General features: G+C 45.0%; 1 long non-coding RNA gene across 1 annotated transcript in view; it reads left to right on the top strand.

Moving 5' to 3' along the window:
• Positions 1-14,146, top strand: part of LOC142813949 (uncharacterized) — a 168,155-nt gene extending 154,009 nt beyond the window's left edge. Inside the window, exon 3 of the long non-coding RNA XR_012894752.1 lies at positions 14,046-14,146. This is a non-coding gene — a long non-coding RNA (uncharacterized LOC142813949). The remainder of the gene's footprint in view (positions 1-14,045) is intronic.
• The last annotated feature ends 879 nt before the right edge of the window (positions 14,147-15,025 follow it).

Genomic DNA, 15,025 nt, shown 5'->3' with positions numbered 1-15,025 from the left:
TTTGCCTTTGCCAGAACCAGAGCACCATGATTATGATCTCGTAGAATACGTGCTGCATGCGCAAACATTGGCAGATTTATCTTTTTGCACGCAGCAGTTGGCGGACAGCACGAACGATGACGATCTGCTGAGACAGGTGAAGACATGGATTCTGCTCGGCTGGCCTAAACAACTCGGGCAGGAGCAACAGGGCTTCCTGCCGTACTTCACCCGCAGACACAATCTTACTGTGAGTAAGGGACTAATCTACTGGGGTCATAGGGTGGTTCCGGACGAAGCAGTGCGGTCAAATATGCTGCAACTACTCCATAATTCCCATCCCGGCATGACGGCTATAAAACGTCTGGCGCGCTCATTGTTTTGGTACCCCGGATTAGTCCACGACATAGAAGAGTTGGTGCACAACTGCCAGCCATGTGTCCAGAATTGGTCCATGCCAGCAAGGCAGGCCCCTATTAGCTGGCCGAAAACCAACAAACGTTGGTCTCGCCTGCACATCGACCACGCGGGGTCGGTAGAGGGGCACATGATTTTGGTCGCAGTGGATGCGGAAACTAAATGGTTAGAAGCAGTACCCCTCAGAACGGCTAGTGCCAAAACCACAATTGAAGCTCTGCGCGGTATGTTCGCTCGTTTTGACCTGCCTCAGACAATCGTCTCCGACAATAGGCCGCAATTTAGCAGTTCAGTGACTAAAAATTTTTTTGAAGATAATCTGGTGCGCCATGTCAACTCCGCCCCATATTACCCTCAATCAAACGGATCGGCAGAGCACGCTGTGCGCACCAATAAAGAAGGAGTCGATAAAAACAAAACGGGGAGTTGGCTCAGTCGAATTAACAAGCTTTTACTGCGTTACAGGGCAACACCGACTCAAGGTGGCCAGTCACCCGCACAGATGATGCTAGATTTTCAGTCAAGGACCCGTCTAAGCGCACCATTTCTAGAGAAGATGGACCGGAACCGCACGGTGAACCGGGACCCAGTGCAAAAGCTGCGTTTTCCTCAGGGTGCGCCTGGCTCGGCACGCCAGTACAATCAAGCCGGTCAGAGATGGTTACCCGGCACAGTGACGGCATCAAGAGGCAAGCGCTTGGTCATGATGGACACCACCGGAGGAATGCAGTGACATCACGTGGACCAACTGCGGCCGCAGCACCAACGGAAGATCGGGTTGCGCAAAGCAGGAGCTCTGCGCAACCCTATCTTCTGAGCAATGACCCCCCCCCCCCACGTGGTCCACCTTCACCAGACCAACCTCCGGGAGGTGACATCAAGTCAACCGACCTACCGCTGGGCACATCGTGGGCGCCGAGTGAACCATGATCGAAGGCACAGACCAACGTTACTAGATTACCTCAGTTTGCAAACTCCGCCGGGATGCGGCGGCGAAACGCGGCCCCCTTCGTTTCCCGCTCTCTAGGTGGCGCTTCCGACGCCATTTGACCGGTCGCCGCATCGTAACGGAGCCTTCGCGCAATGTTAAACGGAATTTACGCGGGTAATTTTGTGTAATGGGAGTTATTTCTTGAGAGGGTGAGCGAGGGTTATTACGAGTGTGCAAGTAAATCACCAGTTGAGCCGCTAAGGCGATGCCACACGGCAGAGACGTGAGCGCGATGCCCGAATCTTGCGGGACTTCTGTTCATACAGCTCTTTTGCGTTCCTGTTCTTTAAAATTCGATTGCCTATGTAAAAAAAAACCATTGACAGTGGGCCACAGCATTAAGTCTAAATGCTAGAGGGCTATGCACTTCGAATCAGATGCACGTTGGAGAAACCCCAGGTGGTTAAAATTTCCAAAGCCCTTCACTACGACGTGCCTCATAATTATAACGTGGTTTTGGCCCGTAGAACTTTCGATATTATTGTACGATGAGCCACGCACTACAGCCATCTAATGACGCCGGATATGTTAAAGTGTAAAGCCCAGAAAAATGCGCCGCACAGCATCTTCATTAAGAGCCCACTTACCACGCGGAATGAGAACTACGTCACCATGAACGTGGTGCACGTAGTCCTTCGCAATATCTTCCTCTCGGAAGTGAAGGTCACAAACAGCGCAAGAGCTTGGCAGTTCCTTATCCGATCTCGGTATAGCCCGTCGCCACACTTGAAGGCGCACCTTGTCAGCGGGAGGCTTGAAAAAATGTCTCTTTTCGGCCGCGGATTTCGTCGAATCGTACCCACTTCGGCAACCAGTCACAAAGCAGCGAGGCATGTTTTCTCACATTCAAGAACCGTCACATGACACATGTGAGCTGTGTAGCTCACAGGGAAAGCGATGACTGAGTTGAAGACATTAAAAAACACCCGGCACCATGCAGATCACGCCAACGCTGACAGCGTCGGTGCCACGCCGGGCACCACGTTGATCGCTACCGTAGTAAGTTGCAGCCAGAGCACACACTACGCGAGTTACGTCGAAATAAATCTTGCTGGGACTCAGTGACAGCGATGACTACGAAGCACACTTGAAAGCAACAAAGCAGCACCCGGCATAAGAACACAACTGCCGTAACTCCGCCGGCGTGGGTCCGGGCACCGCCGAGAGGGGGCGCGCTTGCGGCTTTTTGACCGGTACAGGGAAGGGTGACACTCGTGGCGCCGCAGTTCGCAAACTGAAAAAAGTATCTAGTAACGTTGGGCACAGACAGCGTCTGAACTTCCCAGGCGTTCTACACGCATAAGAAGGCAGCCTGACAGACTGGGCATTGTCTAAGGGAAAGTAAGTGCCATATCGCGGCGTCTAGAGTGCGGACTCTGCACCAACGTATGCGCATGCGTGCGCAAAGACTTACAGTGTAAATACAGCAGCATTATCTGTAATAAAGGATTCTTGTTCTGGCGCTTACTCAGGGTGTTACTAATATGGCCTGATAGTGTACTACGTACTCTACTATGAGAGAGCGTAACGCCGTCCTGTGAAGAGAAGAAATGAATGGCCAGACATTCTGCACGAGCCACTCATGTGCTTAGAAAAACTTACAGATATGACAGACCCTCGATGACATCTGGTTCATGTGTTCAGAAAAATTTATTGTCACGAACTTCAATAACACTCATACAGGGAACTTCATTGCAAACTGGTAACGACATTTCAGGTGAGTACAACTGTCTGATGTAATAAAATTGTGTTGAAAAAATATTTAACGATTTTGAGTACTTGGTACTCAACTATGGGAGAGCAGTAAGCCGTCCAACAGGAATTGGGAAAAACCTTCAGTATTCATGCCAAATCAGTCTGTGCGTAGATACCCAGCTCTTGGTATAGACCAACAGTTGAGTCGCTGATTTCATTGCGGAAACTGGACCGTTTTAGTGAGCTTTCTTTACAATTCTAATATCGCTGCTCAGCCAAAAATATCCTATGAACGGTGACTACGAACTTTTAGTTGTTATTATGCGTTTTGCTTATACTTACCGAAACTTGTGGTTTGAGGGGATGCCAGCAAGCGTGCCGGCAAGATACTCTAAGGCAAGCGGTTCGAAGAAGCACAACAAGCTTGTCGATTCAAAACGCTACACTGAACGCTATACATGCTCAAAAAAATTCACTGTATATCCACGGAGTAAATGATAATGAGTGCGCGAAGCTTCCATCAATCCGCCGTGCCTGTGTCTAACCATCTGTCGGTGTTTCCGTCCGTCCGTTCATTCTCGAAAGCAGCCTTCCATCCATGCGTCCGTCCATGCCCCCGTCCATGCTTTCGTCCGTCCATGCGTCCATTTGTGCATCCTTCTGTGCATCCTTCCGTGCGCCCGTTCGTCCATCCTTGCGTCCATCCTTGAGTCCGTTCGTCTATGCGTCCACCCTAGCGTCCGTACGTCCATGCCTTCGTCCGTCTGTCTGTCTGTCTCTCGGTCTGTCTGTCCATCCGTGCCTCCGTCCGTCCATGCGTCCGTCTGTCATTCACACTAGCGCGGCCTGCTGAGTGAGTCAGACAACTACGGGGTTGTAAACTGGCCCCAGAAATTCATGAACAGACTAATCAGGTTTAAAAAAACTGCTAGAGGGGAAATTATCACCCGCGAGTGAAGCCGTACTCGCCGTACGATGGTGGCAGCGGCAGCCATCTTCCTAGGGGCATGATGAGCTATTGGCATTCGGTGATTGAGAAGGAGTGTTTTCCTTGCTCGCCCAGCAAGTATAACGTGGCAACGTTTTCTGGTAAGATAGGGCCCAAAGGAATCAGACGGGTGTGCTCTTCTTGGTGCGATGTGCGTGCCGCGTTGTCTGCGGAATCATTGCCGCTGATCCCACAATGTCCAGGACTGACGCTGCAAAGCAACTTCGTCGCCTGGCACGTAGTCTGTATCTGCTGGAGTGGAATACCCCAAGGATAAGACATTCTAGAATCTACCAAATAAACCGTCGACTGGAACTTCGACCTCCATCCGGACTTCGTCGACGTGAAGCTTCGCTTCTTTTTCGCCTTTGGTTGGGGGTTGCCTTCACAAAAGCATATACAACCCTCATCGGATGGACCGACAATGCGGAATGCGACGTCTACTGCACCAAAGACATCGACCATATGATATGCCGCATTGTGCGTGACAAATTTCATTTTGAGCGCGCGTCCTGCGGGACGCAAACATCAAGGCGCCATAGCTTTTCCATAAAGGAAAATGGAACTTCGAGGTAAAGAAATAAATAAATAAGAACTGAGTAGATAGAAAGATCTACAGCTGCTTAGGCATGGACACCTGATATTTTAGGCTAAAATATTTTCCCGCTGGTATTCATATTCTCCTAATACCAATCAGAAAATTACCCTGAAAGGCGTACTCGGGATTAAATGCTTTGCAAACAGTAAGCTTCTGATGCGCTTAACTAGGAGAAAAAAGACCTAGGAGGATAGAAGGAAGTGTTACATCAATATTAGGATCATGTTCTGCAGCTACAATGCGTCCACGTGAACTCTTCAAACTTCACGAAACAAATACATCTCTAGATTCAAAAAACTGAATTGCCTGTTAGGCGAGGAAGTGGAGGAGCTCCTGCTTCCGCTGTAGTTACCTTCCTGTCCAGATAGCTATGGCCTGGCTGGCCGGAGGCACTTTGTAGCCACAAGGGAACCAAAAAGAAGGCTCAAGTAGTATCACCAGCGGTTAGTGTTATGAGCTGTTTGTAACGCTCAAGTAAGATAGAGGCAAAACCAGCCGGAAAAAGCTGGGACGTTATGACGTAGACCATTACTTCCTGTCGCTGAAGAAATGTATTTTGGAAAAATAGACTTGGTTTGTGTTGTCGACGAAGTTGTCTAATAAACCTGGATATTTCCTAGGTGTCAGCGGGTTTCCTTTTGCACTTGTAAAAAAAGTTTCCTTCTCTTAGCGTCGAGAGACAACTTTATTAAAAATAAACGGGCTCCAGTCTGGATGCACTAAAAAAAGGGCCGTTTTTTTTCGCGTGAAGGACACTGTACAATGGAATAGGACTAGTAGGATAAATTGGGCCGCTGTAACTAACACAAAACCAACCTCAGTAGTCGACGTCTAATGCAAGTCTCCGTGGTAGTGCTGAACTCGCAGGGTTTTTCATCCGTTCGCTTAATCGTAGGCGAAAGCTGTAATCTTTTTTTTCTTTTTCGGCGATATATATAGGTTCCCCTTCACCCTATGCTTCTCAGCTTATGGATCTAACAGGATTTGGTGTTGCCTCCAGGATGAGAGGTAGGCAAGCTCTCTGCACCTACTAACCTTTGTTTGAACTGCCTTCTTGATCAGCGCATTTTCGCACAAACGACAAAGTAATGTGATTACGTCATCACACAAAGAAAAATTTATGTGTGGTCATGAGTACTTCAACAACTATGGTGACATGTAACGTCGAGATCCATATATGAATGGCTTCATGTGGTGCTAGTTTTAAAGCGATACTATTAAATAGCTCGTTCCACAGAAAGGGCAGTGTCGGCGACGTTGGTTGTGAGAGAAAAAAAAAGGATCTTATGCGTGACGAAAAAATTGCGAAGGATGCCAACAAAAGAGATACTAAATAAGTTCTGGGCCAGAGCCGAGAACGAAGCTGGGTCGTTTGAGTCCGAGTTTGAATCGAACCTGGGTTATTGCGTGGCAAGCCGATGTTTCAACGCTGTCGTGCCTCTGCTTCGGAATACAGTGACAAGAACTTCCTCTGTTTGAAAATATAGTTAAGCTAAATTTCACACTTTACAAACACAGGTGTCCTGTATATACACTTCGCAGTACTCTATAAAATATAGCAGTAATAATGCGTGCTACAAGCGTACATTGCCATCGGGCGTCATAACATGTGATTATCATAATGGCTTCATGGTTTAAAACCAGTCGCCCACTACGAAAGTCACAAATGTTACGGCGCCTGTTCCCTTAAGGCCACGTAGAGGGTGCATAGCAAGTTCGAAAACATTTCATGCACCAAATGTTCTAAGGGTGCACTATGAACAGGATCTCGCTATCGCGTTCAGCTCTAACAGGCGAAGCTTGGCAGTCCCGCTTTTTTCCCCTCAGTAGTGTGGATTGTTGACTTAAAACGTTTATTTCAAGAGAAAAGAGAGGTGCAGTCCTTAAAAGGCTCCTCGATTGCTTGAGTTCCTATTCCGGGACCCATTGGTGATGGCGGCTTGGTTATCCCTGCGGACCAGGACCTTTTGGGCCTGAAGCTTCGAGCAACTAAGGAGGGCCACCTCCCGCTCCTCTGACGCAGATGCCATCGACGCTGGCGGAACATTTCGGGTTTGATGAGGCTTGTCACGCTAAAAAGAAAGTGAAACACCAATATTAGCTTACCTAAAACAATTATTACTCGTAGTTCAAAGCAACGGAAGAAAGAAATTGAGAGTAATACCACTCTCCCATGCGTGGCCCACAATAAGACTCATCCATCACCCAAGCGTGAGAGACGGCAGACAAAACAGGCCCTGTCGTTCGAGGCTTGTTAGGAAGGCCGCGTAATGTGATTCCCCGAAGCTCGGAAAGGGTGATTTCGCGTAGCCTCTCGTTCGATCGACAGCGAGTCAGAGTTGGTTTACCGCGGCCTATTCCCAACGGGAGGAACTTTGCTTCCCGGCCGCTTTCTTGCGCACTCCTGTCTTCCTCTGGGTAAATTACTGCACGACGGCTCAATTAGCTCCTTACAACTGGTCACAAACGAGTGCATTGAGAGGCAACACAGATAAAACTGTGTTAGTACAGTGCACAGCTCTTGACATGTACTCTCTAATAATGCTGAACAAGGCATCAATATAAGCATCACTTTAGGATAACCACGTTAAAAAGAAAAAAAAGGAATATGTGTTATGTGATCTGCGGTTCCATTTCATTGGATGTAGGCAAGCTCATAATGTACATATGTCATAAAATATGGTTTACTAAAAAGTGTTTACTTCACGATTTCTCTGTACTCTGTCCTAGCCGCGAGTGATTGTCAATGGTCCATGGAACTCTGTACCCCATATTCTACTCTTTAAATATGCTGCTGTGGGTGAAAGAGTTTTCCCATACTCTTATATCCAGGACGACAGCACACGTCATACGATAGGAGTAACGGTGACTCACTATGAGGCTCACTTTCGGTCTTGAAACGCCAGCCGAAAGTGGTCTATATTATAAGCAGTGAAGATAATGGGGTGATTCCACGAGAGATCGACACAGGTCCAAAAGTTCATATTTTAGATTTCATTGAGTATTTTATATTTCGTGCACCTCTCACCAGGTAGCCCGAAAGTCAACTTCGTTTTATGATTAATGGCATAACTTACGAGAAAAAAATATCAAACTTCACCAAAACGGAGGCACCAACTTCGTCACCTGTCATTTTTAAAAATTGCAGATGCTATGAAAAGACAAATATTTTTGTTTCAAGGAACATATTTTTTACCTGAAATTTATGTTTAATGAAGAATGAATTCATGTGGTTTCAAGTTTGTAGACTTTAAGAAAATAGCTTTTAAAACTGTCTAAATTTTGCGACAGTTTAAAATAAGTTACGTATTCCCCCTTTTTTCTCCGAAAGTAATGCAAGCAGCGTTTTCAAACTAGACATGTTTTAAGGATACAGTGTGTTCATTAGGTACAGAAATTATTGCCGCCGTAAGGCAAATGTAAAATTTTATATATTGCCTCAAAGTTCTCGTGTTGGGAAAAGTGTACTCCGCTGAAATTTGAATAATAAAAAAACCCCATCTCCGATTTTTCTTAAACTCTCGTAAATAGACAACCGAAGGCCATCATACAGTAATATACAAAAACATGTTGCATTATTTTGTTTTGAGCGACAATATTTGAGGTACAAATCAGAGCTTTTCGAGAATGGGCTGATAAGTTGAGAAATCTAGAAATCGAAACGGAAAAGCGGCAATGAGCTTCAAACGCGAGTAAACGTGACCGCATTTGGTGAAGAAAGGCTGTTTTAGCACTGTGACAAATACTTACTCATGAAGGCGCATTTATGCTCCTGATAACACAGCTGTAATGGAGGAAATCTTCGGCACTGTAACTCAGTTGCAAAACATCTGTCTTTATTCCTATAGGCTGGTTAACCTCCCTGCCGTTCTTTTCCCCCTGTTTTCGTTCCTTCTATCTGTCTATATTTGCAGATAAACTCTAACTTGAAAATGTTCTAACGCAAGTGTTGGGTCTCGCTAGAAAAAGCATATGCGCTTGAAGTACCCTCACTGGTATTTTGGTGGTGACTGCGTGAAACAAGAGATGCGCTCAAAATGGCTGCATCTTTTTCAAATCACATATAGCAGTACGTGACGCTAACAAAACACGACCACGATCAGTGCCCTCAGATGTGCTTAGCCAAGCATGCCAAGAACGTATGCCTGAACACGTGGCAACGATTTCCACTGGCTCTTCTTAAACTGACGGAATGATTCTAGCTCGTCTGCATTTGCACACAGCAGCTTGACATTCTTGAGATTCGCGCTCATTTGCGCCACCTTTTGGGATGCTGACATAATCACAGCTGGGCTTGCCGCTCTGAGGTTGTAGAGCGTAGCCTGATGCTTTAGTAGGCCACCAACGCCGTCACAAGAGTTCTTGCCATGTCCTGTGGCCGAAAAAATCCGCTTTGTTGATATATGATCTTTCTGACATAACTCGAACAACTGGTACTTGTTTATGAAGTGACTGCATGCACCATCAGAAACATAAGTAACATGCGTGTCAGGCTTAAGTTGTTCTTCCATATAGTTGTGGATTATTTGTAGCGCAAAACAGGCATGTGCAGCATCATGGCATGTTTCATCACTGATGACGGCAAAACTTTGAATTGATTGCTTCCTTGTGACGACACACGTGAATATAGACACCTGTCTTTTGTGCCAGTGATACGACTGTACCTCATTCGGTAAAATGGCTGTCTAATTTTCGGCGAAATCAAAGTGAAAATTGGAAGATTCTTTTTCTTGGTTCTTTTTCGGCTGGCGTATTGCTGATTCATGAGTGTATCTTATGTAATCATGGGTAATCCACTTCACGAACCATAGACTTAGCTCTCGCAGAAAAGCACTTGCCTGGGCTGTTTTTACTAGATCGCCATTTTCCCATACTGCATAGGCTACCTCAATATCTTCAGGGATTCCTAAACATGTGGCTGTCAGAGCGTCCTCCTTAGCACAATAGTCACAATGGCCTAAAAAACAATCACATTTAGGGGAGCTGCAAAGACATAGTTCTTTTAAGAAGTCCGCCGTGTAGGCACCATCGGTGAGGTCTTGTAGGGCATAAACACACTCCGTGGCATTAGCACAGTATATACAAAGGCACACTTCTTGGTGTGGTGTAAGAAGAACCCACTTCGGCCTCAGTGAATAAAACTTTGAGAGCCCAATAGACGTGTTCGGATTAGCTCCTCTGAAGAGACGGTAAGCTTCTCGCACCGAACGGGTCATAAACCTTTTCGAAACAAGCTCCTTTTTTCCGTCAATGATAACAGATGGCTTTATTTATGTTGCATGGGGCCGTACGTGAATGAGTCCGAACAAGAGACATGGCTTTCGCCAGAGAGTTCTCGCGACGAAGTTCACCGGGCACGTGGCACAACACGGCCGAGAAAAGCGTGGCGCGTGAGAATGAAAAGTAGCGCATGCCAGGACCGCAATTGTTCACAAATGGCGAGCACGCACACCCATGTCAGTACTTCAAGCAATAGCATACACGGACGCGAGTCACTCAATGGCTTTGCCGTAAGTGTTCTTGGTAAATCGCGCGGGACGCAGCGATGACCTCACTTACGCAAAGTTTCTTGAAGAAGCGCAAGTAGGGGCTCGAACAAATGCGACGAAGTACGAGATCATTCGCCGAGGCCCACGCGCCAAGGGCACCCACGATGACGACGTCGACGGTGACCCGCTGATACCGGCGACGGAGAAACGCCGCCACCGGCTCGTAATGAGCCAGCTTGGCGTTGCGGGCGTTCTCAAAGGCGTCCGGTGTGTTCTCGAAAGGGCACATCTTTTATGTTGGGACTCTGGCGAGAACAGCTACACTCATCTTTAGAGTAGTAAGCCATAGCTGCCTGGACGTTCATTGGGTTCAGCCATGTCCTTTTTACCGCATTTGGTGCTAACCATATCCCGTGTTTTGCGCGCCAGCGTCGGGATCTGTATATCATCTAAACTGACAAGTTTGGTATAAGCGCTTGGAGTTTTCGGCGCTCTATATCGCTCGACAACAGTGTCAACAAGCGCATGCGCTCTTGATACGAAGAACACGCTTCAAAGGCTTGCTTGAAGTTCTTGAACCACTGGGCACACACACTGCATTTTAGATGTGACGGTTGAAAGTGGCGGTTACACATGTTATAGTGGCATTTCACAGTTACCGTAGAATTGCTGCTACGTTGTCTTGGCTCTGCATGAACTTTGCTATTTTGCGCATGCAGCTTCTCCAGTCGCATATGTGACAATGCTTCAGGCGTGTTTACGCACCGCTCTTGACTTCTGCCTTTTTCTTCTTCCGGCAAAAACTCATCAGCTGTTTCAGCTGAGAAGCCATTAGCCGAAGACAGCATATCTCTGAGGCGTCTGAAGCAGTTCTGGCAGACGTGGTCGTTGTTATGTGCATGGCGGGCAGCTTTTGGCAAAAGCTTCTGGAGGGCAAACAGGCTGATGTCTTCGACCTTGCGAAAGTTTCTTTGATAAGGTATTTTCTTTTTATGCAACATGAGGTAATCTGAACAAAACTCTATCCCGGCTGAAGTGGTCAGCCATCGCCACGCTCCTTGAGGCTCAACTTACTGGCAATGCAACTATGCGTGAAACCAGCAGCACGAAAGTGATCTATCTGTCGTCTGTTCCTGTCTCTCACCTTTAATTAGAGCAGACGTAAAACAGCGTGCGCAAGTATCCGCAGTGCGAATGCGAAACTGAAGTATAGTACGTTAAAATGAATTTCACAACGTTTTTGTCGATAAAATTACGGGAGGCGTAATCTTTGTCCCTACTTTGAAACATATGATCTAAAGCATTGCCTCCGAGATGCGGTGCACAACAATTCATCTGTAGAGCAGACGACGGATGACAACTTGCCCTAAAGCGTGTTCTTCAGTCTAATGCGGCAGTCTTCGTGCCCCAAATGATAAAAAATTGTTATGAATCATTTATGAACTCATTCAACATTCAATTCTCTTACCCAACGTGTTGCAAACACATGGCTGTCACAGCAGCTCCATCTGTGTGTCAGTAATGGAGAGGCACCACATATTAGAAGTCTCAGTGCTCTACGTATAAGAGTGAATTCAGATACTGTAGAATATCGTGTTCAAAATAGTTATTCCTATCTGCTAAAACAGCCTTTCTTCACCAGATGCGGTCACGTATACTCGCGTTTGAAGCTCATTGCCACTTTTCCGTTCCGATTTCTAGATTTCTCAACTTATCACTGCATCATCGAAAAGCTCTGATTTGTACCACGAATATTGTTGCTAAAACAAAATAATGCAACATGTTTTTCTATATTACTGTATGATGGCCTTCGGTTGTCTATTTACGAGATTGTAAAAAAAATCGCAGATGGGGTTTTTTTATTATTCAAATTTAAGTGGAGTATACTTTTGCCAATATGAGAATTTTGAGGCAATATATAAAAAATTTACATTTGCCCTACGGCAGCAATAATTTATGTACTAAATGAACACACTATATCCTTAAAACGTGTCAAGTTTGAAAACGCTCCTTGCACCATTTTCGGAAAAAAAAAATGGCGAATACGTAACTTATTTCAAACTGTCGCAAAATTAGACATTTTTAAAAGGTATTTTCTCAAGGTCTACAAGCTTGAAACCGTATGAATTCATTTTTCATTAGACATGCATTTCAGGTAAAAAATATCTTCTTTGAAACAAAAATATTTGTCTTTTTATAGCATCTGCAATTTTCGAAAATGACTGGTGACGAAATTGGTGGCTCCGTGTTGGTGAAGTTTGGATATTTTTTTTCTTGTAAGGTATGCCGTTAATCATAAAACGAAGTTGACTTTCGGGCTACCTGGTGAGAGGTGCACGAAATATAAAATACTCAATGAAATCTAAAATATCAACTTTTGGACCCGTGTTAATCTCTCGTGGAACATCATTGGGTGACAATGATGTTAATGTTAAGATGTGTTAATAATGTTCGCGGCAATCTCGAACTGTGCTTTGGTCATCTTGTTATCATGCCGGTAGCCTTTTTAGTCTTTGAACTTCATGTACCACTGCCATCGTCTTCCCCACTTGAAAAAAAAAGACTCAGAAAATAATCCTTGCTGTTATTTATTTTTTATAAGAAAAGCTGCATACTTTGGCACCATTGAAGTGAGGGTGATGAGATCGACTGAGAAATACAGCTATGTACTTTCCGACTTTATTATTATTATTATTATTATTATTATTATTATTATTATTATTATTATTATTATTATTATTATTATTATTATTATTATTATTATTATTATTATTATTATTATTATTATTATTATTATTATTATTATTATTATCAGTAGTAAAGTAGTTTTATGTAGCCATGTCTATTTATGTATTGCTCAATAGATCGCGATTTCTGTTTACGTTTCTGGGAATAAGATCACTAGACGGCGTTAGTGGTGTTCGTATAGTTGACGGGTAGATGGAGAGACAGACAGACATACGAACGGACGGGCAGACGCACAGACACCCGGACAGGCAGGCAGAAAGACTCACTGACTGACTGACTGACTGACTGACTGACTGACTGACTGACTGACTGACTGACTGACTGACTGACTGACTGACTGACCGACTGACCGACGGACCGACCGACCGACCGACCGACCGACCGACCGACCGACGAATGGACGGACGTATGAATGGATCGACGGATGGACAGTTGGACACTGCGCCCCATTCATCATCATCTACTCCATGGATATGCTGTGAATATTTTCAGGAATAGAATACAAGCTGTGGCTTAGGTGACGTTTGCTCACGTAGTTGAAACAGGTAGAAAAACACGTACAGTTAGGCTCAGAACTAGCGTTGTTCAGCAACAGTCCGGCGTCTATTTGCACGTGTTTAATTTTGCACTGTTTCAACTGTAGACATTGCCAAATGGCTTTGATTCAGACGCTAATAACGTTTTCTGCATCGGTGCTAAGTGTAAGGCCAAACCTGCATCGCTTATTGAGCTCGCACTCGTGGACCCGTCTTTGGCTGCTAGGCCAGCCGCATCTTTGCCTTCAGCCAGACTCACTTGCACGGAGCCACTTGACAACTTTCCATCACCCTGTCTTCTTACATACCGCTGCTTTTACGACAGGTCTTTTCATAAAAATTTCTTCATGACACCAGCTGCTCTACTCCTCTGTCGAGGCTCATTTTCATTCTTATATATACGACAGAAATTTCGTTTTTTTACCTACTGCAAAGCACCGAGTGCGCCGTATTAGGACAACACATCGTGTGTCTAAAGAATTAACATCATATTAAGGGCCATTGTCGAGATGAGACAGGTAAGATATCGTGAACAGTAAATATCAGTGAGTAGTAAAAAATAAAACCAACGTTACTTAGATATATTTTGTTTTCCTCTATGCAGTACTGATGGTGCCCGACAGAAGGAGCAGGAGGAGAGACAAGGCATTCATGGTTTCTTGTTGGGATGCAGATAACGAGACCAGGACGAGACGGAGACTGCACCACAGGTGGTGTGCAAACTCGCAATTGTTTCATTCGCATATTTTCCAAGCGTGAAATATAGGTTAAGAGTCAGATAGGACGTATAGAGTGAAGGCAGGACATAGCGACAAAGGCCTAAATAAAGAAAGTTAATGCAGTCATGTTACATATTTCGTCATAGCGCAAATGTTCCCTAGAATAGCGTATGCCACTTTCCAGGAATTTTATTTCTATGTTAAGCGTTACGAGAGTGTGTTGATGTATACCTCTTATGCGTTAAAAGGACATAAGCGTTAAAATGACATGATACCACATCGCTAAATTTGAAAATACTAGTCGGATAAGCAAAGAATGAAGTCACCGATTTGGTACTTAAGGTTTGCGTTACAGCTTTATGTCCCTCACTAAGTACCAACTCACAACCTCGACCAAATAACAATTAACTATCTCCGGAAAGATAGCAAGATAGAAAATTAACTTGAACACAAATAAACAAGTTAGATGCGGTTATGTTGACTGTATTGGTTATGATTGTTGAAGCAACGCACGTTTAATGGACCTGTCTCAGGTTGATTCAGACAAATGCAGGCCGGAATGGGGCTCATTTTTTTTTATTCCAAAGCGAAACCTGAATTCACCTTACAATGATAAATGGCCCCATTCTGAATACAATAACTTTAAAAGTGAAATGTATTTAAACGTCTTCTGCGCCGGCGGAAAATCTCGCCCGGCTTCGGTTTCTAGATTTGGCTCCTTTAGAGGAAAAAAGAAAACTTATGGGATGAACATTTCTGATGGTTTTACGTTCGGCATATCAGGCCTCCACAGCTTTGTCCTGCCAGAAAGATAGGCCGAGAGCAGATGTGAATCTATAACAAAATGCAGAACAGAGTGGTCTAC

Source organism: Rhipicephalus microplus, chromosome 4 (assembly GCF_043290135.1).
Source record: "Rhipicephalus microplus isolate Deutch F79 chromosome 4, USDA_Rmic, whole genome shotgun sequence".
NCBI classification, from domain to species: Eukaryota; Metazoa; Arthropoda; class Arachnida; order Ixodida; family Ixodidae; genus Rhipicephalus; species Rhipicephalus microplus.
Note: the sequence above shows the minus strand (reverse complement) of the source record. Positions and strands in the feature narration are given on the sequence as shown.